Source organism: Schistocerca serialis, chromosome 5 (assembly GCF_023864345.2).
Source record: "Schistocerca serialis cubense isolate TAMUIC-IGC-003099 chromosome 5, iqSchSeri2.2, whole genome shotgun sequence".
NCBI classification, from domain to species: domain Eukaryota; kingdom Metazoa; phylum Arthropoda; class Insecta; order Orthoptera; family Acrididae; genus Schistocerca; species Schistocerca serialis.
In genome coordinates this window covers 712,333,655-712,358,370 of record NC_064642.1, presented here as the reverse complement: position 1 = coordinate 712,358,370, position 24,716 = coordinate 712,333,655, and the positions used below count along the sequence as shown (strand labels likewise).

The 24,716-nt window shown below is 42.1% G+C and overlaps 1 long non-coding RNA gene across 1 annotated transcript in view; it reads left to right on the top strand.

Annotated features, from left to right (window-relative positions):
- The first annotated feature begins 9,239 nt into the window (after window positions 1–9,239).
- LOC126481420 (uncharacterized) overlaps window positions 9,240–24,716 on the top strand; it is an 86,921-nt gene continuing 71,444 nt past the window's right edge. Inside the window, exon 1 of the long non-coding RNA XR_007587556.1 lies at window positions 9,240–9,310. This is a non-coding gene — a long non-coding RNA (uncharacterized LOC126481420). The remainder of the gene's footprint in view (window positions 9,311–24,716) is intronic.

The following is a 24,716-nucleotide window of genomic DNA, read 5'->3' as shown; positions in this document are numbered from 1 at the left end:
ACTATCCTCTGTCGATCTATAGTTTTAATTATATATCTATAGAATAGGAGGAGGCTGGTAACACAACGATATACGTATTTTCCACATTATCTAGCTGCATTTATGATACACCATTTGCTATATGCTTCTATTGTGGTGGATATGCTTCTGTTGTGGTGGAAAGTGGCAAGCATCCATTCTAAAGTGCTATAACCTTTAGTTATAAACATAAGAATCTACGGAGAAAATTTGCTGACTTGCCTGAGGCTTATTCTTTCTGCTGTTACAGTAGTGGAGTGTGATTTGTCAGATACTCTTTCTTTGCATTCTAAATGCAGTGAGGTTCTTTCCCAAGACATACATAGCATTTCTAAAGAATCAAAAACTTTAAACAAGACTCATATATATTATATAGTTTTAAGTATATATTCTCGTAATCACAACCCATGAACCCTCGATTCAGATACAAATAAAACCATACATTTTCCCTAATTTGCTGTCCATGCACATTTTCTGTCCTTCTTACTACGCCAGCTAGTCTTTCTTTTAACTTTGTATGAGGAATCGCTTACGAATGTGATGGTGCTCCAATTACTAGATCGCTTTAAACTTAAAAGTTGACGATATTATCATGTCGTCACTTTCGATTATGACTCATAGATGTGGAACACATATTGAAACTACTCATAAAACTGCGTTACGTAATTGACTGGTTCGTGATGTTTTTGATATGTCTTAGGCGCTGCTGTCACTCTTAAGGCCTTACTGTTGTAATGCTACACACTCATAAGAGTGTATGTGGAAATGTGTTGCAGCCCTACTGCCACGCCGGCCTTTGTGGCCGAGCGGTTCTAGGCGCTTCAGTCTGGAATCGCGTGACCGCTACGGTCGCAGATTCGAATCCTGCCTCGTTCATCGATGTGTGTGGCGTCCTTAGGTTAGTTAGGTTTAAGTAGTTCTAAGTTCTAGGAGACTGATGACCTCTGATGTTAAGTCCCATAGTGCTCAGAGCCATTTGAACCTACTACCACATTCACAATAATCAACTGAAACGGTAGCCGCTGTGATATACCTAGGATTACCTATCCAGAGCAATCTATGGTATACTAGAATTGTTTATCACCTGCATCACACGTTTTAGGAATAATTCCAATTTTGTAGAGCATTTTTCGTGTATTAACCATTTCACTGCAGTGGGCATGTATACGCGTCCGTCTATGCCGTACCCCAGGTGTTGTGGACGTGTAAAGATGCGCCGCTTGGATTTTCCTACAGTGCTATGGACGTCTAAATGCGTCCAGAGCTGCCGACCTCTCACTGCTACGGACGAGTTACTTCCACATAAAACGTTTCTAGTATTTATCATACAACATACGTGTCTCATTGTGTGCTATAATTTGCAGAAAACATCATTTAAGTATCTTGAATCGCTTATGAGATATTGCGATTGTTATGACCACATCATTCGGGATGCGTCAGGACGCCAATTGGGGCGTGGCGCGCGGCCGTCTTCCGCATATAAAATCGAATAACTCAAGAACTAAATGAGATATCCTTCTGCTCTCAATTTTATATAAAATTTATATATCTTTTCTATATTTCATTTACAGCAATTTATGAGCCAAGATCAACCATACGCCAAGTTTATGAAATGCGTTTTTACCTCTGCAAAATCTCTAAAATTTCACACAACGTTTTACTTAACTTGATGCACCACAGTAACTATAACATGTAACGAAAACAAATTCAATCTTTTCTGGAGCAAAGATGTAGGAATCTAAGATGTGCAAAATCATTTTTTTTTTACCTAACGGCTTTCGAAAAATTGGATGATGAGCATTTCATATCGACCGGGACGACTCCTCTCAAAAGAGGCAGCAGAATTTGGTGAGCAGTACAGCCGCAACTAAAGTAGCCTCAGGACGGAATGCAAAAAACTCCTCTGTAGCAGCAAAGGGTTAATCGTTGTGTGTTACTTCAAAATACGGCGGGTTACGAGAAATTATGAGAAAATAAGCACACTCTAAATGATTGGTAAATAATACCACGCAATTCGAGCTGTACGATCACCACACGTTAGAAATATATTAGTGCATCAGGTATACACAATTTTTTGCAGTACTTTGCTGTAATGCTTAAGTCAGTGGAACCCAAATTTCGCAGTTGTGGAATGAGTTTTAGTAAAATAACAGAAGAACTGTTGGATGATTGTCAAACTGTTACGAAATGATTTTCTTATTCATTTGCAATGCCTGGGCTCATTGTCTGGTTTGATAAAACTACAGATGATCATTGCATATCGAAAATTACGTTTAGAGATAAATTAATTTGATAAGTCATCCATCATCTCTGTAGAATAAAATGTGGAGATCTAAAATCAAGTGTTTACTGTACAGGAGAACTTTGCCAGTATTGTACAGTGTTAATAACGACCCATTATTGGATGTATTTTTGGGGATTTAGAGGGACATATAAGGAAGGTCGAGTACATCGTTTAAGACAGGCTACACCACACGTCCTCAAGCTGTTAAATTTATCACGGCTGACCACGTACTCTCCGACGTGGGCAGCGGCCCGTGATCACTGTGGCTAGCGGGTCACAGCCCGCTGGCTGTTATCTATCACGCGTACGGGTGGTGCCTGGTGTGACAGACGGTGTCCAAGAGCCCCTCTCGCTCACTGTGTCCAGCAGCGTCATCCAGCAGATGTGCGGGTGTTCGGCTTTTGGCCGTCTCAGATGCTAGCGGCTGTCTCCTCATCAGACGCGATGCTTTGGCCGTGGTAGACCACACTGGTGGCAGTTGCTGGTGCAGTCAAATCCTGGGAAGCAGTGTGGCGATGCGATGCGTTACGGATCGGACGGGTAGCGCTGACGCCTCGCGAGATTGTGGACTGCATCATGAAAGATTTTTTTGTTTGTTTTAAATCAAGAGCATTTCTCTACCATTCCTATCCATTGCTTGTGTTGGTACTGGTGGTGGGTTGTGTTAACAGTTTATAGCGCAATTTAGCGATATCGTGGGCATACCTATCTGTGGGAGCGATCCTAATTTGATATTTCTGTCATAACTTACAAGTGTACTATAGCCTCATAGTGTGGCAATCCTCTAAGGCATTCTTAAAATACGTCACAAACGGGCAATTTCCTGGTAGACTTGGTATGTATCGAGAGTGTAATTATTTGCTTAAATAAAGCATTGCAGTAATTGTTAAATCATAGGATATAGGTATCTTTGTTAAAATATCGCACTGTGTTGATTGTTGAACGTAAGATATCAATGTTTTTACTAAAAATGACTGTGATAATTGTTAAACATTACAATCTAGTATTTATATGCGTATTTTGTTGACTCTCTATAAAAGTGGGAGAAAACTGGTCAAAAAATGTTACAAACTACTGACTCAGTCAGATCGCTGGTCGATCATCAGCGATCGGCTTGTTATCTTTGGCGCGTCCCCAGGCATGAGCATCTATGCGTTTTCGGCTGGGGCGCGCGGGACGGCGAGAGGCAGTCGGTTTGGGGCTGCCGGTGAGATTGGCGGAGTTGTGGCTCGGGCGTAAACACATGTGTGATGTCTGTTACGCTGGGCCTCTTTGCTAATCGTGAAACTCTTGCGGCGGTTACCGGTTGCCTGGAAGGCATTTTATATAAACTGTGCCAAGCCTCGCAGTGAGAGGGGAGACCGGAGTTGGTGTTGGCCTAGATGTTTGTACAGATTGAAGTGCCTGTGTGAGAAGCACAGCGTGGGCCTGTTGGTTCCTTCGTCCTTCTGGCAGCCACCGCAAGCGGATGTTCGGCCGGAATGTCTTCAGTTCGTGGTGAGCATAGTGTGAACAAGTTTTCGTAGGATGTGCTCCCAGTCTGACTCTTAGCCTGTGTTATTTGTGGATGCAGACCCCTTGTCTGTTACTGCTTCCGGGTGTCCTGCAAGATTTCACAGCAAAACTGTTTTTGTGGCATTCTGTGTTTCTAGCTCATCCTCCGCCTAGAAAGGGGTAATATTTGGAATTCCTTAATGCTGTAATTTAAACATACATAAAAAATTGTTCTTTCAGAATAAGCGCCTGTTTCTTTGGGACACTACAGTTCAAATAGGAGTGGCATAATGTTAATGAGTATTTGTCAAATGAAGTGTATGTAATGTCTTGCTGTTTTCTGGAGCATGCAGCTGTGTTATTGAACTCATTTTGAAGTGTTATGTTGGCTGAATAGCTGCTCCCCACTTCCGTGTATTTTTTTTAGCAGTATTGTAAGGTTTTTGGATATTTGTCAGTGGGGTGTATTGATTCAATTTTGTTTTTCTCTTGCTTTGAATTACGCTGAATTGTTTAGTTTATTTGGTTATTGGCTTAACTCGCGCTTCAGGCATTAAATCAGCTGTTTTTGAATTTTTTTATTCCTGTTTAATGTCAGATTCAAATGTAACTTCATTTATGTTGTTTGGAATAAACGTGTTGGACTGACCTTAATGAGTTATGTGCAATCGATGTAAGGGACCCAGTCCTTCATTAGTGCTTAACAGTGGCGTGTGGTTCGGGTTGTGAGCCCCGTGCTCGTACCACTGACGATGCCTTTGGCACGATTGTTTTATGTATCTCCACTGCAGGATGTGATTTTAGTCCATTTTACTTGTGATGAAGGTATATTTAGATATACTAAAACCGAGGTCAAGGATTTAAATAAATCTTTAACCTGCAGCTGTTTGGCTGTTATCATTTACCGTGAAGAATTTCAAGTTGCTGTTTCAGCCATGTTTAAAATCTTGTTACAAATTACCATAAAATTTTAAATATAAATGGTGGTAGTACATTCGAGTGCTTACAGAAAATACAATTATTCTTAACATACTTGATATCACATATTAACACTTTAGCGTGCGGCTGATGCAATACTACAGTGCTTGCTAGAAATGGGAACTTGCGGCCGGTGTAGTATTATGTGACGCCAGTGACAATGATTTTTCGCTGTATCGAACGTACTTTTACGGTTCCCAGAACCATGTGCGAGGTCTACAGGCTTTGTAGATGACAGTAGCTGTATCTCTTGAACAAATCATCACTTTGAAGTCTTTACTATTGTCACTTGCTTCGTAGGTTCAAATGGTTCAAATGGCTCTGAGCACTATGGGACTTAACAACTGAGGTCATCAGTCCCCTAGAATTTAGAACTACTTAAACCTAACTAAGCTAAGAACATTACACACATCCATTCCCGAGTCAGGATTCGAACCTGCGACCGTAGCGGTCGCGCAGTTCGACTGAAGCCCCTAGAGCCGCTCGGCCACAACGGCCGGCTGCTTCGTAGGCACTAGATGGCGTACGAGTACTGTTTCGTGTGTCTTGTGTGCTTTTAGATTGGTTTTATGTTCCGACTGTGCAGTGAAGAGGAGAAACTTTTGGAGAAAATTATTTGCAAAGCCCTTGACGAGTCTACAGATGATGAAAACGAAATATCTGATGACGATTAAAATTACGTCATCTGAAAATTACAGTAATTCTAGACTTTTACGAAGATAAGTTGCTGCATATGTTTGTCGTATTGTTTTCACAAATTGTGTAGTTACGAAGGATTCTCCTTCAGCTGCATCACGAAATGAATGCAACCGTGAGGGTCCACTGAATGTAATATGGGGCAGTGTATCTCTCCAAGATCCAGTTTGCATCCTACTGTGCTGATCTTGTGTTTTGCGTGTTTCATTGCGCGTAAATTCGATGTAAAGTAAATATAAATATAAAGATCATGTGTTTGCCGACATATTTCAATACCACAATTCCTTTTCAATTTTTCTGCTGATACTATTAAACTGAATTCATGAGTTAACACTAGTAACGCCAAAACATGTGTATTTAAAATAGAAAGTCTAATAAACCTAATCTTTTTAAAAACTCCGACTACATGTTTGTACACACGAATTATAACCAAAAAACAAAACAAATCAGACATTTTAGCCGGTACACAAGTAATGGTAGCTACATGCGAGACCAGCACTGTAAGAGTTAATACCGGGATAATTTCCTCGTATACATGGTGCATAGCAATAGTTCATTTGTTGCAGTGTGATAAGTGTTGAGTGTCATATTTACGTGCGTCTTTAGAGTGGGTATTTCGAGAAAACTGGTCGAAAATTGCCATTAAATTCTAAATAGCAATGGAAGGCGGTCAGACATTGGAGCGCTTACAGTAAATGTCATTATGCCTTTAAATTGTAGTAATTCAGTCAGTCGGATAATGTGCACCTCCGAATTTTCCCCCAATTTTTTAGTCACACACTGTAACTTTCCTCAGTTTTTTATTCACACTGTAGTGTCAAAGTGTCTAACATAATCAAGATAATATTCACCGTCAACCTTAACTAGCATGACACCCAGTCACACGATTCTTCTAGAGGAGTGGGTCGAGAGAAGCACTTAACCGCAGCTTCGTATAATGTCCATATCTGGCTGATCCATGCTGATGACCCTTCGTTGTGATCCTTTCATTATCGTGTACAGACCACTAATGATGACTCACGCAATCGGCCTAGAGAGAGAAGTGTGTGAGGAGGGGGAGGGATAGGGGGACTGATTTTACCTCCACTTGTAACTCCCACTGTTGACGAAGATAATGGATGGAGAGTGACCTTAAAAGTGAGCTCATACCGGCCTAGTGTGTGGGTGATCTTCATTTTCTCACCATTTTTGTGTGTTAGTGGCAGAACGGGTGGCTTATCTGGACACGTAACTGACTTTAAATTTACCATACGCAGTCGCCCTAGAGGCGGGAGCGGAGTATGAGGTTGCATCATGACCTTGAATTGGTTCCTTGTACGCACGTACCTCCAATTCTTCCGTTCTACTAGAGCGCAGGGATATATAACGTTTTCAGAAATGTGGACTTGTTGAGAAAGTGGAGGAAGTTTTCTGCACGTTTAGTGTTTTTGCAGCTGGCACAGTCAGTATCGGAAGAGAACTGACTCGTATTTGTTGATGTTTACTTTAATACGGTCAAACCTTGATCAATTTGACTGATTATTGTAGGTGTGAGTTCACGTTTGGAGGTGCTCAACTCTGCCAGCATGACTGTCTCATTCGGATAGATGACTCTCGTGATGATATATGTGTAATAAATATAATTGTTAAGCCGTATTTGTGCAACGCGTTACATTTTTGTAGACTGACAATTAACTACCAATACCTACTGCAAGCGTCGAATGTCTGCAGATCTTCCTGTGATTGGCTATAACTTTTCAGCATTACAGCTTCTTTATATGCCATAGTCTCATTCTTGAAAAGCGTCATGGAAATTCCGACGTTATTTGCTAGGCCCTTAAGACAGATAGGATCGAAGACCTCTTGCAAATCCATAAAAATCAACGCCATAGGCTTTGCTGGTTTTGTAACTCTGAGTTTCGTGTTCTGTTATACGTAGTAGATGTGGTGTTGAAAGGTGACGATTCCTGAATCCGAATTGCACCACCCTCTGGTCTCAATGCAGGTGCTAACCATTTTAAGATGTCTGGTGGAAAGTATTTTGTGTACCAGTGTCACATCCTCCCATTTCTGATACAGTCACGAATAGTTCAGGGACAGAACAGTAGTTGGCAGTTCTCAGTGTAAGCTCGAAACTCTCTGATTCTAGGCTCGTGATCTTTACGCGAGACACCTGTTTGTTAACTTTTGTAGGAACATACGCTCTCGGAATTTCAACAGTAAACAACAGCGTGATGCAGAACACCTCTCTTGTAGAGTTTGCACTCGAGTGGCTGACCTCCTCCGTGAGGCCCTTGCGATTACTAAATGAACGTTTAGCGAAACGCGCTGTTTATATTTGGATCTGCTCTATCTCCTCCATAAGTCCTATCTGCAGACTGACAAGCAATGTTCAAATATTACTGCAGCGAAGATTTTGTAAGTTACCTCCTTTGTGGGTCGACTACATTTCCTGAAATGGATCACAGTCTGACAACTGTTTTACCTGCAATTGGTTCTATGTGGTCGTTCCACTTTAATCGCTCCATACGCATACTCCTAGATATTTTGTAGGTGTGACTGCTTCCAATGAATGTTCTGCAATCGTTTACTCATACTATAATGGATCTTGAGCCTGTTTCTGTGCAATACGTTACAGTTGTTTATGTTGAGAGTGATCTGCCAATTCCTGCACCAATCGCTGATTCTCTGGAGTTCTTCCTGCATTTCACTACAATTGTCTATCATTGCGACTTCTTTGAATACAACAGTGTCAGCCGTGAAAAGCCGCTTGGAACTTCTGAATCTATCCAATGGCTCATTTGTAAATATTGCGAAAAGTGGTGGTCGTATAACACTCCCTTTGCGTACGCCGAAGTTCCTTGTATTCTGAAGACTTCTCTCCATTCAGAATGATACGCTGTGTTACGTGTTAGAAATTTGTGAATCCATTCACAGAGCTTGCCTGTTATTATCTATGCTCTTATTTTGTTCATTAGGCGGCAAGGTGGAACTGTGTCGAACGCTTTCTCGAAGTGAAGGAACACGACGTCGATATGGGCGCCGGTGTGGTTCAATATGACTGATGGAATTCAGCGAGCTGTTAAACTTGTAACAGAACGTGAAATGATCTTCCCCAGGCTGTCCAAACACCAGAACGTTAACCGCCTTCTTAAACTCCGTTCACTGAGGCCTAGAAAGGCCCAACGGTTCCGACCGACCGCCGTTTCATCCTCAGCCGATAGGCAGCACTGGATGCGGATATGGAGGGGCATGTGTTCAGCGCACCCCTCTCCCAGCCGTTGTTAGCTTCCGTGACAGGAGCCTCCACTTCTAAGTCACGTAGCTCCTCGATTGGCCTTACAAGGGCTGAGGGCACCCCACTTGCCAACAGCGCTCGACAGACCCCAATGGTCACCCTTCCAAGAGCTAGCGAAGTCCGACAGCGCTTAACTTCTGTGATCTGAGTGAAACCGGTGTTTCCACTGCGGCGAGATCGTTGGCGCCATCCTAAAGGCAGGAAAGTGTTAGTTTTAGAAGGTGGCATTCGTGTGATGGAACGTATCTGTGGTACGGATGGTCAGCATCTCGTTGGCCACGATTCTCCAGCAACCCGTGTTGACAGTCGGCAGAGTCGTCTACAGACGGCGTGGAGGGAGACTCCGGAGCGTCTCGGAGAGGGTATAGCTGGTGGCCGAGGGGACGGGCGCAGGTGTCGCGGGGCGATAAGAAGGCGGGCAGGTGTGGAGGCTGGTTACCAGGAAGCGCGCCTTCTCCGAACCGAGCCGCGCTGCATACAGTACGGCGGGCCCGGCGCCGCCTCTCGCACAACGGAGGCCGTGCCGGCCGCGGCAGCACCGAGCACCGGGGGCGGCGCCGCACGTGAGTACCGCTGCTCAACCCACCAGCCGCTTCTCTGCTCTCCTCTCTCAGCTGGCCATTGCGTGATTCATTAATGGTGTGCATCCTCGTGTTCTGCTCAGCAGTTTCCATATTCTGTACAATATTTCGACTACCGACCCAACAGCCTTCTTCAGGTGCTGCGAGTTTTGCTGTTATGTGCATTCAGTGCCTGGTCTCCAACCACACTGTGAATTTTTGGCGCCTCGCGATGCTATTTATAAGCTCAACGGACGAACAGATACGCATCCCTAGAGAAATAATTAGTCAGCATTTATTACCGCGCAGTTTCACCCCTTGTCTTTATAACGGCCTACACTGGGACAGGATGTGAGATGTGAGTCATCCTGGTTGTACAGGTACGTCACGTCCACGTGAAACCACTCGCTGAGAATCTACTCTCGCAGTTGCACCAAATTACGGAGATGCTGATGTTGGCGGTTTACACGCTGTTTCAACATGCCCACAGATTTTCTATTGGGCTCAAGACAGGTGATTTTGCAGGCCAGTCGAGGTGTAAAAAGGGGCGGGAATGTCACATATTCTTCCAGTCCCATGACCTCTGCAGTTGTTTAAAAATAGGCGTATCAACTGCATACTCACCACGCAGATGTTGACCAAAAGCCGTTCTGATCATTCAGAATGTTTAAATAAACATGCTTGTTCATATTAGTGGCCATGATAAGAAAAACACTCACAAAACATCGCAGACACACTTCCACCCTGACTGTGACCTTGCACACGTTCGGATAAAATGCTACATTTCGCCTTCGGTACATCCGATGGCGTGCGTCATTTGGATGCAGGCAAAAACGTGATTCATCAGACCACAATATGCCCCGCCTGACAGCTACTGTTCACGTTCGATTATTTCTAGTCCATAGTCCATTGAAGACGTGCAGCTTTACAGCCTGTTTGAGCAATGGGCACTTGCGAAGTTACCGACTCCAAAAATTTATTGCGTCAAGACCCCGTCGCAATGTTCTCTCGCTGGCTGGTTGGAATGGACTTTCATTCACTGCCTGCGGCCGTTCCTGTCGGGTCCGGAAGCAATTTTTATTCACAAGGCGTGAATCGCGTCTCCGATCCCACTATCAGAACATTTTTCCGACCACAATTCTGACGTCGTATTTCGTGGTTACGTGTGTTCCACCTCTGTTTGTAGACACACTGAACAGTCCTCCACGTTGCACCAAAAAATCCAGCAACTTCACACACTGTATGGCCACTGGCACGGCCAAACACGATTGCCTATTTTTGTCAGTCTCTCACGTCTTTACATTAACCCATCTTTATGTATAATGTCCCGCTCGAAACAGCAATGTCGCACTCATAGTGACTTCCTAAAGCTCAGGCAGAGACAGTGTGCGTGCAGTTGAACACACGATTCGATTGCTGCGCCATCTGTAAAGGCTTAACTATTTGACTGCGCGTGTGCACTGGGGTGACTAATTTTTTGTCCGGTTCGCTTAGCGCAGCTGGACTCCCGACGCCTGCCACACCCTTCGACACGCTGTTGCATTCCAGGGCTCGCACTGGTTTTCTGTGAAACCCAAATCGTCTCAGCGTTTGCCAGCTCTGCTGTATGTTATGGACGACGAGATTTTAATGAACTGAGTACAGTACCCCAAGCTTTGTTTAAATCGTTATGTTCAGAGAGATCGCTAAATTCCTATGGAAACCTGGCATTCACTCTTTCTCCTTTTCTTCAACTAAAATAAAACGTCATCTTTTTAATTTTAAGGACGATTGGGTCTCCGAAAAAAGGGTGTGTACCGTCTTCTATTTGACTGTAAAGGTGGCTCGACGGGCTAAAATAACGATAAAATATTTGTCGCTCCCTGTGCGCGAATCACTAAACGTGCGAGTGAAAGGGTTGTGGACTCGATGACATATGTAGGTTTGGGTCGGTCCTGGAGGCGTTTCCGGATAGCCGAAGTGGTGAAGGTGATCGCTCGCGATAAACGGGAAGTCTGTGTTCGAGTCCCGGTCTGCCACAAATTTTCATGTCACAGGCGGATGACGTCAATCCGGATTCGCAAAAAGCGAAACAATTTCGTAATGAATGTGACATGTCTTACATGGTGCAGACTATCAGAACAGTCGAGGAGAGATGCAACAAACATCAGTGACACACTCGTCTAAACTAGCAAGTGAATCTGCGCCGTCAAACGCTGCCTCGAAAATTGTCATGAAATGGAATACGACGACACTAGTATCGTAGAAAAAACGTCAGATGTTTGGAACATCTTAATTAAATGGTCTGTCGAAATAAAGAAGTCGTGAACCATAATATAGAGGAACGGAGGTTTCAATTTAGATAAGGCTTAGGATCAGCACTCTATTTGTTAAGATCTCGCCAGCCTTCACGTCCACCAGAGCCGAGAAACACTGAGAGAATTTACGTTTCACGGAAAATAAGTGCGGATTCTGCGTCAAAGAGCGTAAAAGGCGTTGAGAGTCAAACTCAGCTATATACAGTAGCCCGAAACCAAGAAGAGCACAGTCAGTTTGGAGTCCACAGTGCGAGTACACGTAACAACAGAACTCGAAACATCTGTAGAAGACGAGTGGATCTGTCGTCAAAAAATTGTACATAAAGTGGGAACAGGAACTGTGCAGAACACCCGGAAGCAAACCATTAATGTTTCTTCGCTCTTCTCCTGTCTCTTCCGCCGGCAGGATAGTACCTCGAACATCTCCACCATCCAGTTGGCCTGCAGACAGTTGCACCGGTTGGAGCTAGAGTCGATTCACGTTGGATCGATCGTGGTCACGAAACGGAACGGGTAACATTCCTCATTGCGCTTCAAATGGTGCTGTTTAACCCATCCTCATTATACATAGTTCTTTATAACGTCCAGTACAGTGTCTGCTTTTTCAAGATTTGGCAGTTTCATTTAACTTTGTGGCCGGATTCTCTTCCTGCCGCTACAACCGTCAACATAATCTAAGGGAGGGAGTCGTGAAATGTGTAAACTTTGTTGTGTGTGTTATCGTATTTTGAACGTTTGTGTATCGTATTCTCTGAGATGAAGATTAGGGTCCAGTACAGCTGGTGACAGAATGGGCGCGGGAACCGTCTGAAAACCAGAGGCTAGCCAGTGCACCACCAGCCCACTGTCTGGCACACGTCTCTGACTTACTCGGCGCACTGAGCGTTACGCCATACGAGCAGGATGAACACTTGTGTCATAATAGTAGTTTTTATGCTCTTGCGTCATCTTAATCCTTGATTTACTGCTGTTTATTTTCGTAGCATATTGTGAAGGCTGCAAGAGGGCTTCATAATTTTTCCTCGGAATGTTTTCCGAGTAATGAAACTGAACAGAAGTGTAAAAGCGTTCCACATTACCTGATCAAAGAGTAAGCGTATTCTGTTCATAAATAACAATATAAACGGGTGTCAACAGAAGACAGCCGTCTCTATTGAGGACAATCTTTTTGTCATTATTGTAAAATTACATAAAAATTAAGACACTAAAAACGAAAAGACTATATTAACTGCCTATTAAAATACGTATCGCGTACTCTATGATGTTCATAATTTAATTCCCTCTATTTACAACTAATAAGATTAAATTTGTCATGTCACACGCTTTTCCCATTTATTTTCTGCAAGGCATCATCAGTGGCAACATTTGTAGACGTTGCTGTGCATGTTATACTTGTATTTTAGAGCTGTTTTCCTGCGTTCTGTCACTTGAATATTCATTAGCACAACTTTCAAAATATGATCAATCATTTACTTCACAAAATATGCCACATAAAGTAAACGAGTGTTCATGTCCTTACTACTGTTCTGATGAAAATTCTAATTACAGAAAGTAGAATAACAGGTCTGAAATCAGAAGAAAGTCAAAAACACGTGTACAACAGCATCTAGAAATCTTACCACTGGGTGATGCCTTTCAGAAAATAAAGGTGAAACGTGCATAACGTGACAAAATTCTTTTTAGACGGATCTGACGTGGAAATTATCAACATATTACACGCGACTGAGGACGACAGGTCAACGAAAAGTAAAATATTGTTTGTTCTGTTTGTATGTAGGTTCGTATTACCTCAAGCAAATACCGATTAGTATTTTGGAATGTTTGTAAAATAATTTTTCTGGTCGCTAAGCACCTCAGTAGCGTATATAATTTGCTGTATGACCTCTGTTGAGAACATGAGAGCTGCACTTTTCCCTACCAGCATTTGCTAGTTCCTTAATGCTGTTACTTGTACTGTATTCCGACCTTGTGTAAGGAGCTGTCCCTCATAATTTCACATTCACCGTTCTGCATTCTGCAAATGGACGTGACTTTCCGTCCAGTGTGACTACACCACCGTATGACGGTGGCGTACCGCCCTGTTCCATCGACGTCCAGCGTGTGTCGACTACTAGTGGCAGTCGTTAATCCTGCGTAACATGCAGTACACAGTACTGTGGTTCGCGTAGTACGACCATAGTCGTAGATTTTATCTTCCCTACTACAAGCCTTGGCAGTTGGAAGATCCCACATTTCATTTAACAGTACATTTTTAACTCCTCTTTTCGTAAATGTGTATGTTGCGCTTCCGTAGACAAGGTGTTCCTTCGCTCTCCATACACCCGTTGCAGACAAGAGGTTGCAGATAGTGATTTTGTGGTTGTACCTCTACATCTCGTGCGTTCAGCCTCGGTGCTCATCCTTCCAGTGACTCAGCCTAGATTGTTTCTAAAATATCTCTGAAAAGAACATCATTCTACGATATATGTTTTCCTTCTCACCCAGAAAAGCCTCAGTGTACTGTTTCCAACATTCAAATTTCCGTACGTCACATTTTAACCGCTTGCATTTTATACCGTGACAAGTGGACTGCAACGGGCATACCGATTGGTAGGAATTCACTCTTTGTAAATTGCATACTTTTTCTGAAATTACAAAAATTTCTCTGAAAAATTAAGGAAGCGTATTCCAGGGCACAACTTGTCATATTCGTAGTAACAAATATTGTATATAAATTCGAAAGTTTTGCAATGGAGAGGACATTGCCATTACTGTGTTTAATCGCCTGTCTGTTACATTATTACTCCACTACACACCAGTTATCAGTAGGAGAAATTAAATTAAGTTTTATCAAAAGCCAGTTACAGGTTAAATACATTTTGAAATAGAAGCTTTTGTAAACTACCACAAATTTCCATTTTCAAAACAGGGACGACAGTCATGTCATTAAAAATCTCAGTTCATTTACATATATCACATGCTCCATGGTAGAAGACCTTCCGCTTCAAGGTACAGGATGATGCACGACCGACGAAGTAGTGCTTAGCTGTCCACTATTATATAAATAGTCCTAAAAATGTATAGCACCTCAGTAACTGAAGAATTAACTATATATTCCAAAAATCTTTACTATATTATACAGCACTGAAATGTGTAGAAAGCGAAATATTTACAAATGTTGCACAAAACACAACGGTAATTTTTGCATGGAAATTCTGTGAGACGAAGCGGTCATTTGGATGCGCTTCAGTAACTTTTCTTATATCTTGACTACGCTTCTATTATTTACAAAAACACGTTACGCGTTTCGACGTTCGTCATTTTCAAAGGCAGTGTTAAGCCAATCACATAAAATTGTTCATTAGATCCATTTATCACGTCAGTATTCTCAATCACCTATCTCGTGACTGGGAATATTGACGTTATACTACGTAACTAACGAAGAATATTATATGATGATATAACACAACGTTTTGAAATGGCGGAATGTCGAAACGCCCAAGGTGTTTTTGGAAATAATAAAACTGTGACCAAGACATAAATACGTTATTAAAGTACAACGTCGTGTGTAGTAACGTCAACAACCAAAACTGTAGAAAATAATGGAAAATGCTTACGATGGTCTTAACACGCATTGTTTCATGTGATTCGTAAACTCAGCAGACTGAAGTGGCAAAAAAAAAAAAATAATCGTGTTCCTAGGTACGCTATCCTCGAAGAACAAAACAACACTCTGCCCTACATCAATTTTTTTTAAATAAAACGTTGAGACGAACGTGGTTCGCGTTTTAGAATGTTGAGCTGTGTCTAAATGACTAGCTAGTTTGATACGTAGGAATGTGTAGTATGTTGTCCTACTGGCTACCTCATCTGCTTATTTCCTAAGTGAATGGCCACACAAATTTTTGGAAATATCTTTTCACCAGTAGGGTTGTGTCTCCAAGCTTTCGTAGAATTCACTCCAGCTAGGCTGCGGTCTCAGAAGCAACGACGTCTACTGACATCCGGCATCGGTCCAAAACAGCTGGTCTTTTTAAATTTATGTGGTATTGTGTATCATCTGGGAACAACTCCATTTATCGGCTGGCATAATGGACGTCGAAAGTTTCTCAGGGGAAATCTAATAAGTTCGTTTTCTTCGACCCGGCGTACATGATTTCCCTTTTGGAGGCAGATGAGCAGCGAAAATCCTGCGCTATAAGAAACATTTTTGTCTAAATGAAAGTAGGCTACATGTATCGTATCTCTGAAGATAATTATATAATAAATACTCTACTTTTCACATAAGAACAAAAAAGGTTTCCATTTTTCTGCACTCACATTTTTCCCCCTGTTTTTTATAATACAATTTTGAAAGGTTAATTGTTTCAGATATAACATGGTAGTATCGCATAAATACTTACCTTACGATAATTTATTGCTTGTGAAACATCACGATTAGTCACGTACGCTCTTCCAGTAGTGAAAAATCTACGTTCAGAAAATTTAGACTTCATATTAAATTTAGTCGAAGATGTGTAAGAGGTTGTGAATTTGAAATAACAATAATATCTATCTACGTTCATTAATAACTGGACCTGCTGATAAAGCGTTGACATCGTATTCATCTCTGTTGGTCAGAAGGTCCGGAGCTTTTAGCTGAAATCTGTCCACAAAGTCCGGAACCGGGAAGCTAATCAAAACTTCTTCTGAGGAAATTCCACAAGCACTAGATGTCTTCTGCCTATGTTAAGAGTAAACAATCCATCTAGTCTAGGCAACTCGAGAGTATACTCATAGAGAACTTTAACTGTCGAGGGCCTCTCGGTGTTTCATGTGTCCGGGATGATACTTTGTTGTCGATCTGAGTGTCAAAGGCTAGTATTTGCTTTCTGTTGACAGAGCTCGATGACATATCAGTAACTTCTGTGTCTGAGTTGCTACGTCGAACACTTGCCATTCGCAAAGGATGTGTAGCAGCAATTTAAATTTTACAGACATCGTTCTATACCTAATAGTTTGATGGGGTTTTATGATCTAGACATTTAAGGTACCTTTCGCTTATCAGTTCGTTTAACTCGTTTGTTCAATGGAATCTCGTAAATAATACTATCCGTTTCCTTTGCAGTGCATTTCCCCCCAATTTTCTGGAAGTGTTGCGAAGCACTGGGTGCATTTTCCTGGACGGTTACTGTTTTCATAATCCGTTTTTACACAACGTGCACAAAAGGTCTTATCAGAAGTAGAAAACTTAAATTTATCCATAGTCAAAGCACAAGAGGCATGTAATTAGCATCAAATAACTGATACTGCATAGAATCTAATGCATAGCACTGTCTCATCATTGTCATTTGTTTATAAAATTTGCACAGTTCATCGAATGACAGAGGAAGGAGTATAAGATATTCACCACTTCTCGAGAAACATAATGCCATACGTACGAAAGTGTCTCCTTTTATCTAACAAAAGCCTTAAGACAGTAGCTGTTTTTTTCACGGAAGTGTTGTGGCAGGCTTCCCACCGCAGCCAACTGATGAAAGAAGTCGGACGCACTGTCACAACAGACAGATGAATTTCCCCGCCGACTTCTGACAATGGGGTCTGGCGAATAAATGGACGAACAGCCTTGTCAATCCAGCGCTTTCTGTACCCACGGAGTCCTCATTTAGTGTGGGAGAGGCTGGCGACAGAACGGCCAGCTGGCATAGCTTCTGTTACGAATCTGAGTCCCATGTTCGCAGGGGACCTTGAGTACGTACTATAACTTCCGCAACAAGTTCGTATTTACTTCTCCCGATGCCAGAAATTTGTTCTTTCGCGATTTACTAATAGTACTGCCATTGCAGGGAAGTTAAACGGCGGAGCAAGCAGGATCGTGTGAGAAACTGGACGTACTGTATTGCTGTACCGTAAGGAGTCCGCTATTAAATCTGAACGGAGGGTTGCTTCTCGACAGAAAATGATTTGCTATGTTATTCTGCTTTTGGCCTCGAACTCCAACAACTACGCTTGTACCTCCTGCAATCAAAACTAATATACTGTTATGTTTCAATGCAAAGCAACCTTATGTATAAATAAATATTCCTCAAGCCAAAGTACAGTACGTGTCACATTGTAGTTTGCAATAGAATTAGCAATTTTCTGTCCTATTCCATTACATAGCATGGGAAAAATAATTGCCTGGTCTAGTTGCAGGTTGTCTAACGTTTTATTGGTCTAGCTACTGCTGCGCACTTAGACTGACTCATGCAAGAAACATTTGAAGTAGGTGATTTATTTATTGTAAATAAAAATACTCCATTTATTCAGATCAGAGCAGCTACCGTTTCTGAATCCGTATGTTCATCATCAGCCGGAACTGCAATTTTTATTTTATGTTTTTCGGATCGTACTGATGTAAACAAAGTTTCCTAGTATGGTGGGAACCCAACAATGACAGGTTTCAAAAACAGAGTAAATTATTAACAAACTTGTTGACAATCAAAACATTGTCTTGACAATGGAAACATTATCTTTGTACTGTAAATGAGGTGATGAACTTTTTTGTATCCTACGTACATTGAAAATGCAATGTTACTTCCTGAACGGCTAAAGTCTGTCAAACTGTTTCAAACTGCACAGCCTTATAAATAACAATGAATGCTTTTCTAAGCCCACTCGGCGTAAAGTACCACAACGACGTCTCAGCACTCTCGTCAAAATGGACGCTTGAGCTCAAATATGGCGGCAAATGAAGACAAAAAGGTAGCTGTTATGTGAGGACACAGGAATATTTTCTAGTATTTTGTTCCATAGCATGAGGTGCTATGACATCGAAAATATTTCGACAAGATATTGGTGACATGAAAATAGTAAAATGTGTGATTTAATACATGCTATTATAATACAATATACAATGGTACGGAATATCGCTTTTTTGCAAAAGTTGCTGCGAAATATCTCGAACTAAAAATCATCATCATCATCATCATCATCATCATCATTTAAGACTGATTATGCCTTTCAGCGTTCAGTCTGGAGCATAGCTCCCCTTATAAAATTCCTCCATGATCCCCTATTCAGTGCTAACATTGGTGCCTCTTCTGATGTTAAACCTATTACTTCAAAATCATTCTTAACCGAATCCAGGTACCTTCTCCTCGGTCTGCCCCGACTCTTCCTACCCTCTACTGCTGAATCCATGAGTCTCTTGGGTAACCTTGCTTCTCCCATGCGTGTAACATGACCCCACCATCTAAGCCTGTTCGCCCTGACTGCTACATCTATAGAGTTCATTCCCAGTTTTTCTTTGATTTCCTCATTGTGGACACCCTCCTGCCATTGTTCCCATCCTGCAATCATCCTAGCTACTTTCATATCCGTAACCTCAACCTTGTTGATAAGGTAACCTGAATCCACCCAGCTTTCGCTACCGTACAACAAAGTTGGTCGAAAGATTGAACGGTGCACAGATAACTTAGTCTTGGTACTGACTTCCTTCTTGTAGAAGAGAGTAGATCGTAGCTGAGCGCTCACAGCATGAGCTTTGCTACACCTCGCTTCCAGTTCTTTCACTATGTTGCCATCCTGTGAGAATATGCATCCTAAGTACTTGAAACCGTCCACCTGTTCTAACTTTATTCCTCCTATTTGGCACTCAATCCATTTATATCTCTTTCCCACTGACATTACTTTCGTTTTGGAGATGCTAATCCTCATACCACAGTCCTTACATTTCTGATCTAGCTCTGAAATATTACTTTGCAAACTTTCAATCGAATCTGCCATCACAACTAAGTCATCCGCATATGCAAGACTGCTTATTTTGTGTTCACATATCTTAATCTCACCCAGCCAGTCTATTGTTTTCAACATATGATCCATAAATAATATGAACAACAGTGGAGACAGGTTGCAGCCTTGTCTTACCCCTGAAACTACTCTGAACCATGAACTCAATTTACCGTCAACTCTAACTGCTGCCTGACTATCCATGTAAAGACCTTTGAGTGCTTGCAAAAGTTTGCCTCCTATTCCATAATCTTGTAGAACAGACAATAACTTCCTCCTAGGAACCCGGTCATATGCCTTTTCTAGATCTATAAAGCATAGATACAATTCCCTGTTCCACTCATAACACTTCTCCATTATTTGCCGTAAGCTAAAGATCTGGTCCTGACAACCTCTAAGAGGCCTAAACCCACACTGATTTTCATCCAATTAGTCCTCAACTAATACTCGCACTTTCCTTTCAACAATACCTGAGAAGATTTTACCCACAACGCTGATTAAAGAGATACCTCTATAGTTGTTACAATCTTTTCTGTTTCCATGTTTAAAGACTGGTGTGATTACTGCTTTTGTCCAGTCTGATGGAACCTGTCCCGACTCCCAGGCCATTCCAATTATCCTGTGTAGCCATTTAAGACCTGACATTCCACTGTATTTGATGAGTTTCGACTTAATTTCATCCACCCCAGCCGCTTTATCGCACTGCAATCTATTGACCATTTTTTCCACTTCCTCAAATGTGATCCTATTTCCATCATCATTCCTATCCCATTCTACCTCGAAATCTGAAACATTACTGATAGCATTTTCACCTACATTGAGCAACTCTTCAAAATATTCCCTCCATCTGCCCAAGGCATCCACAGGATTCACCAGCAGTTTTCCTGACCTGTCCAAAATACTTGTCATTTCCTTCTTACCTCCCTTTCGAAGACTGCTAATTACACTCCAGAATGGTTTTCCAGCAGCTTGACCCATAGTCTCCAACCTGTTTCCAAAGTCTTCCCACGATTTCTTCTTGGATACTGCAATTATCTGTTTGGCTTTGTTTCTTTCTTCAACATAATTTTCTCTGTCTATCTGGGTTCTGGTTTGTAGCCTTTTTTTATACCCCTTCTTTTTCCTTTTACAGGCTGCCTTGACTGTATCATTCCACCAAGCTGTTTGCTTCATCCTACTTTTACACACTACTGTTCCAAGACATTCTTTAGCCACTTCTAGTACTGTGTCCCTGTACCTTGTCCATTCCTTTTCCAATGACTGTAATTGACTACATTCAACTAACTGGTACCTTTCTGAGATCGCTGTTATGTACTTGTGCCTGATTTCCTTATCCTGAAGTTTCTCCACTCTTATCCTCCTACATATGGACCTGACCTCCTGCACTTTCGGCCTCACAATCCCAATTTCACTGCAGATTAAATAATGATCAGTGTCATCAAAGAATCCCCTGAATACACGCGTGTCCCTCACAGCCTTCCTGAATTCCTGATCTGTTATTATATAGTCAATGACAGATCTGGTTCCCCTGCCTTCCCAAGTATACCGGTGAATGTTCTTATGTTTAAAAAAGGAGTTTGTGATTACTAAGCCCATACTGGCACAGAAATCCAAGAGTTGTTTCCCGTTCCTGTTGGCCTCCATATCCTCTCCAAATTTACCCATAACCTTTTCATACCCTTCTGTTCGATTTCCAATCCTGGCGTTAAAATCACCCATGAGCAGAACACTGTCCTTGTCCTTTACTCTAACAACTACATCACTGAGTGCCTCATAAAAACTATCCATCTTATCTTGATCTGTCCATTCACAATGTGAATATACTGACACAATCCTAATTTTCTTGCTAGACACTGCCAAATCTATCCACATCAGTCGTGGTACACATTGATTTGAAGTATCTAATGGTGAAAGCAGTTCAGAAGAAATCGTTCGTTTACATACCTTATTGCAACTACGCTGGGTTCCATTTCTTTCCTGATGTAAAGCCCTACACCCCATTGTGCTATTCCTGCTTTGACTCCTGACAGGTAGACCTTGTATTCTCCCACTTCCTCTTCTTTCTCACCCCTTACCCGACTGTCACTAACAGCTAAAACGTCCAGCCCCATCTTACTTGCAGCCTCTGCCAGCTCTACCTTCTTCCCAGAGTAGCCCCCATTGATATTAATAGCTCCCCATCTAATTACCATTTGTTTGCCAAATCGTATCTTTGGAGTCCCTGGTTTGTCAGTTAGAGGTGGGACTCCGTCACCTCCAAAGGTCCGAGGCATTTTGCTCTGATTGTTGCCAGCATCATATTTAAAGTCCCAGGGAAGCAGGTTGCTAGCCTTACTTGCCCCGAGTCCCATTGGGTTTTACCCCTAACGGCTGAGGGACTAACCGGTGGATTTGGTAGTCTTTGCCGTATGAGCACAAAGGTGACCACGACTCAGAATATGTCCGAGATGCCCATCCTTATTCCAAAGTAACTGGTATCCCGACTGTCGGGACCACTTACTTGGCCACTCATACGTTGCCCGTGGTTCATGAACTAGGACATGACTACAGGAACCACACCATGAACCACAATCTAAAAATACAACAACAATTTTATAGGTATTTTAATATGTAATTTGAATGCGGTACACATTGATTTGAAGTATCTAATGGTGAAAGCAGTTCAGAATAAATAAAAATTGAGCAACTGATACGATCGAACACCTTTCAGTAGATACGAAAGTGCGTTCTAGAAAGGAAGCCTTTCCCTTATGATAAGCGTTTCTGGAATAAATAACGTCCGAAGAACTGTGCTGTCTGCGTAACCCCTACGCTTTACCCGGGAAACTGCAGGCGAACAACGCACTGCCTAGTACTGACTTTACAGCCGCTGTTATGTGAACTCTAAGGAATATTTCATGGGATTCTGTTCCATTCATGATATGAAATAACGCGCGTAGTCTATCAGTTTTGCAAATAGACAAAACGAGAAACATTTGTTTTCTTCTTCTTTTTACAGTAAGCGATGGCAGTATATCCTCAGTATGACTGTATCGGTAGTTAAGTTTGAAAGCAAGATCTAATATCTTGATTAGTAATAGCTACGAAAACATTTGCTTTTACAGATAGTGGGGATGTGATTGCGAACAGGGGTGGGGGAATACAACGATCGCTGTGACTCACTTACTTTATTTCTCACATTTTTATCAGCATCAGTGACACAGATCGCAAGGACAGTCAAACCACAAGGAGAAGATAAAGGTTTGAGCTATTAAATTAGGAAATGAAACATTTTAATACGAATAACCATGCAGCATCCGAATTTATTTTCATTTCAAAAGTATAACAGTCGCTGAGGAGAGAACAACGTTTCGGCTGTGACTCGTTAGAGGGAACCGTCCCAGCATTCGTCTCGAGTGATTTAGAAATACCTAAATCAGGTGAGCTGAAATGCGTAGGAAAGAGTGGGGCCTCTTTGCTTGAGAAAATGTCCCGGAACGCGACTACTTTCCATACATCCCAATCAATATGACCTTCAGTATTCACCTTTCTTTCATTTCCACGTTAAAAACCCAATGGGCTGTCACTAACAGCCTTCATCACCTGTAGAAACCTATTAAAAATAAAGCTTTCAGAGAGATTCAGGTAATTTGAAACAGCATTTAAAATGCACTAGCAAACTAAAAATAAATCTTTTGCTGTGTTCCCAATCTTGCAAGCGACTGCATGCATTGTGGCCCAGTCCGACAGTCTCCAAACTGTTACAGAGAGGACTAGAGGGGCTCTGTGAGCTAGGGGTCCTCATATGTCGTATTTAGGCTAGTCATTATTTATGCGTGAACTGAGTTCCCGTGGAATAATACTCCTTACGACATGAAAGAATGGAGATATGAAAGAAAATAGTTTCCATTGTGACATTGAGGCCGAATTTCGTGTTTGTTGCGGATGGAATGGCATACTACCTGTAACATTGTACAATTTGGGCAGTAAGTACGCGACGCCTTGGTGAGAGACACTTGTGTAATTATGTGCTCTCCTGTCGAGGACTTTAATGAACTGTCGTGGAATAACTGATTACACACTCCGAAATTAATTTGCAGTACTGTGCTGTCTGCATACCCGGGAAACTGCAGGTGAACAACGTACTGCCTAGTACTGACTTCACAGTCGCTGCTAAGTGAAAGCTAAGGAATATTTCGTAGAATTAAGCATCCAAATTGTTCAGTTGATATTAATTCCTATTTCTTTTTACCTGCAGCTATCCATTGTACCACACAAGGCCGTGTAAGAGTGGAATTTTTGACCCGATGAGGCTCAGTCGAAATTGGAAGGCTGCAACTTAAGCTGCAGTAATAATTCGATGACGGAATGTCATGAGTCAAATTGAGGCTTTGCGTGTTCTGGGTAGACTCAAATGTCACCCTTTCCAAAGCTCACTTCTATGAAAACAAGCGCATCCTTGTTCTTGTTCATCTTTCTTCACCTGCATTCATATCTACAAGGTACTCCGCAAGCCACCGAACGGTGTGTGTCGGAGCGTGCTGTCGGTACCACTCACTGATCCCTTCTTCCATGTTCCACTCGATGTTGGGGCGTGGGAAGAATGACTGTCGGTAAGCCTCCGTATTAGCTGTAATTTCTCGAAAAATTTCAATAGTAAACCTCTCCGTGATGCACAGCGCCTCTTGCACTGCCCGCATCTTGTGGTCGTGCGGTAGCGTTCTCGCTTCCCACGCCCGGGTTCCCGGGTTCGATTCCCGGCGGGGTGAGGGATTTTCTCTGCCTCGTGATGGCTGGGTGTTGTGTGCTGTCCTTAGGTTAGGTTTACGTAGTTCTCAGTTCTAGGGGACTGATGACCATAGATGTTAAGTCCCATAGTGCTCAGAGCCATTTGAACCATTTTTTTCTGTAACTCTCTCTCGCGCACTAAGCGATCGTGTGAGGAAACGAGCAGCTCTTTGTCATACCTTCTCTGTATGTTCTATCAATGCAACCTGGTAAGGATCCCAGACTGGTGAACAGTACTCAAGAATGGATCCAACTAGTGCCTTGTAAGCCACTTCCTTCGTGGATGAGTTACAGTTCCTTAAGATTATTCCTATTACTCTGTCAGTCATCTGCTTTTCGCACTACTCGTTTTATATGGTCATTCCACTTAACGTCGCTCTGGATAGTTACTCCAACCAAGCTGTGAGATCGTTATGAGTTATACTCTTACTAATGATGTTGCCCTTTACATTACTTAGTTGTTAATTGTGTCAAAGTCTTTGCTCCCTTTGGCTGAAGTGTGTATCATTCAAGCAAAACGCCTGTGATATCTTATATCCAACTGATTTCTCTACAGCCTTGTAACTGAGCTTTTATACTTTCTATTTGTAAATCTACCGTTATTTGTACACATCTTA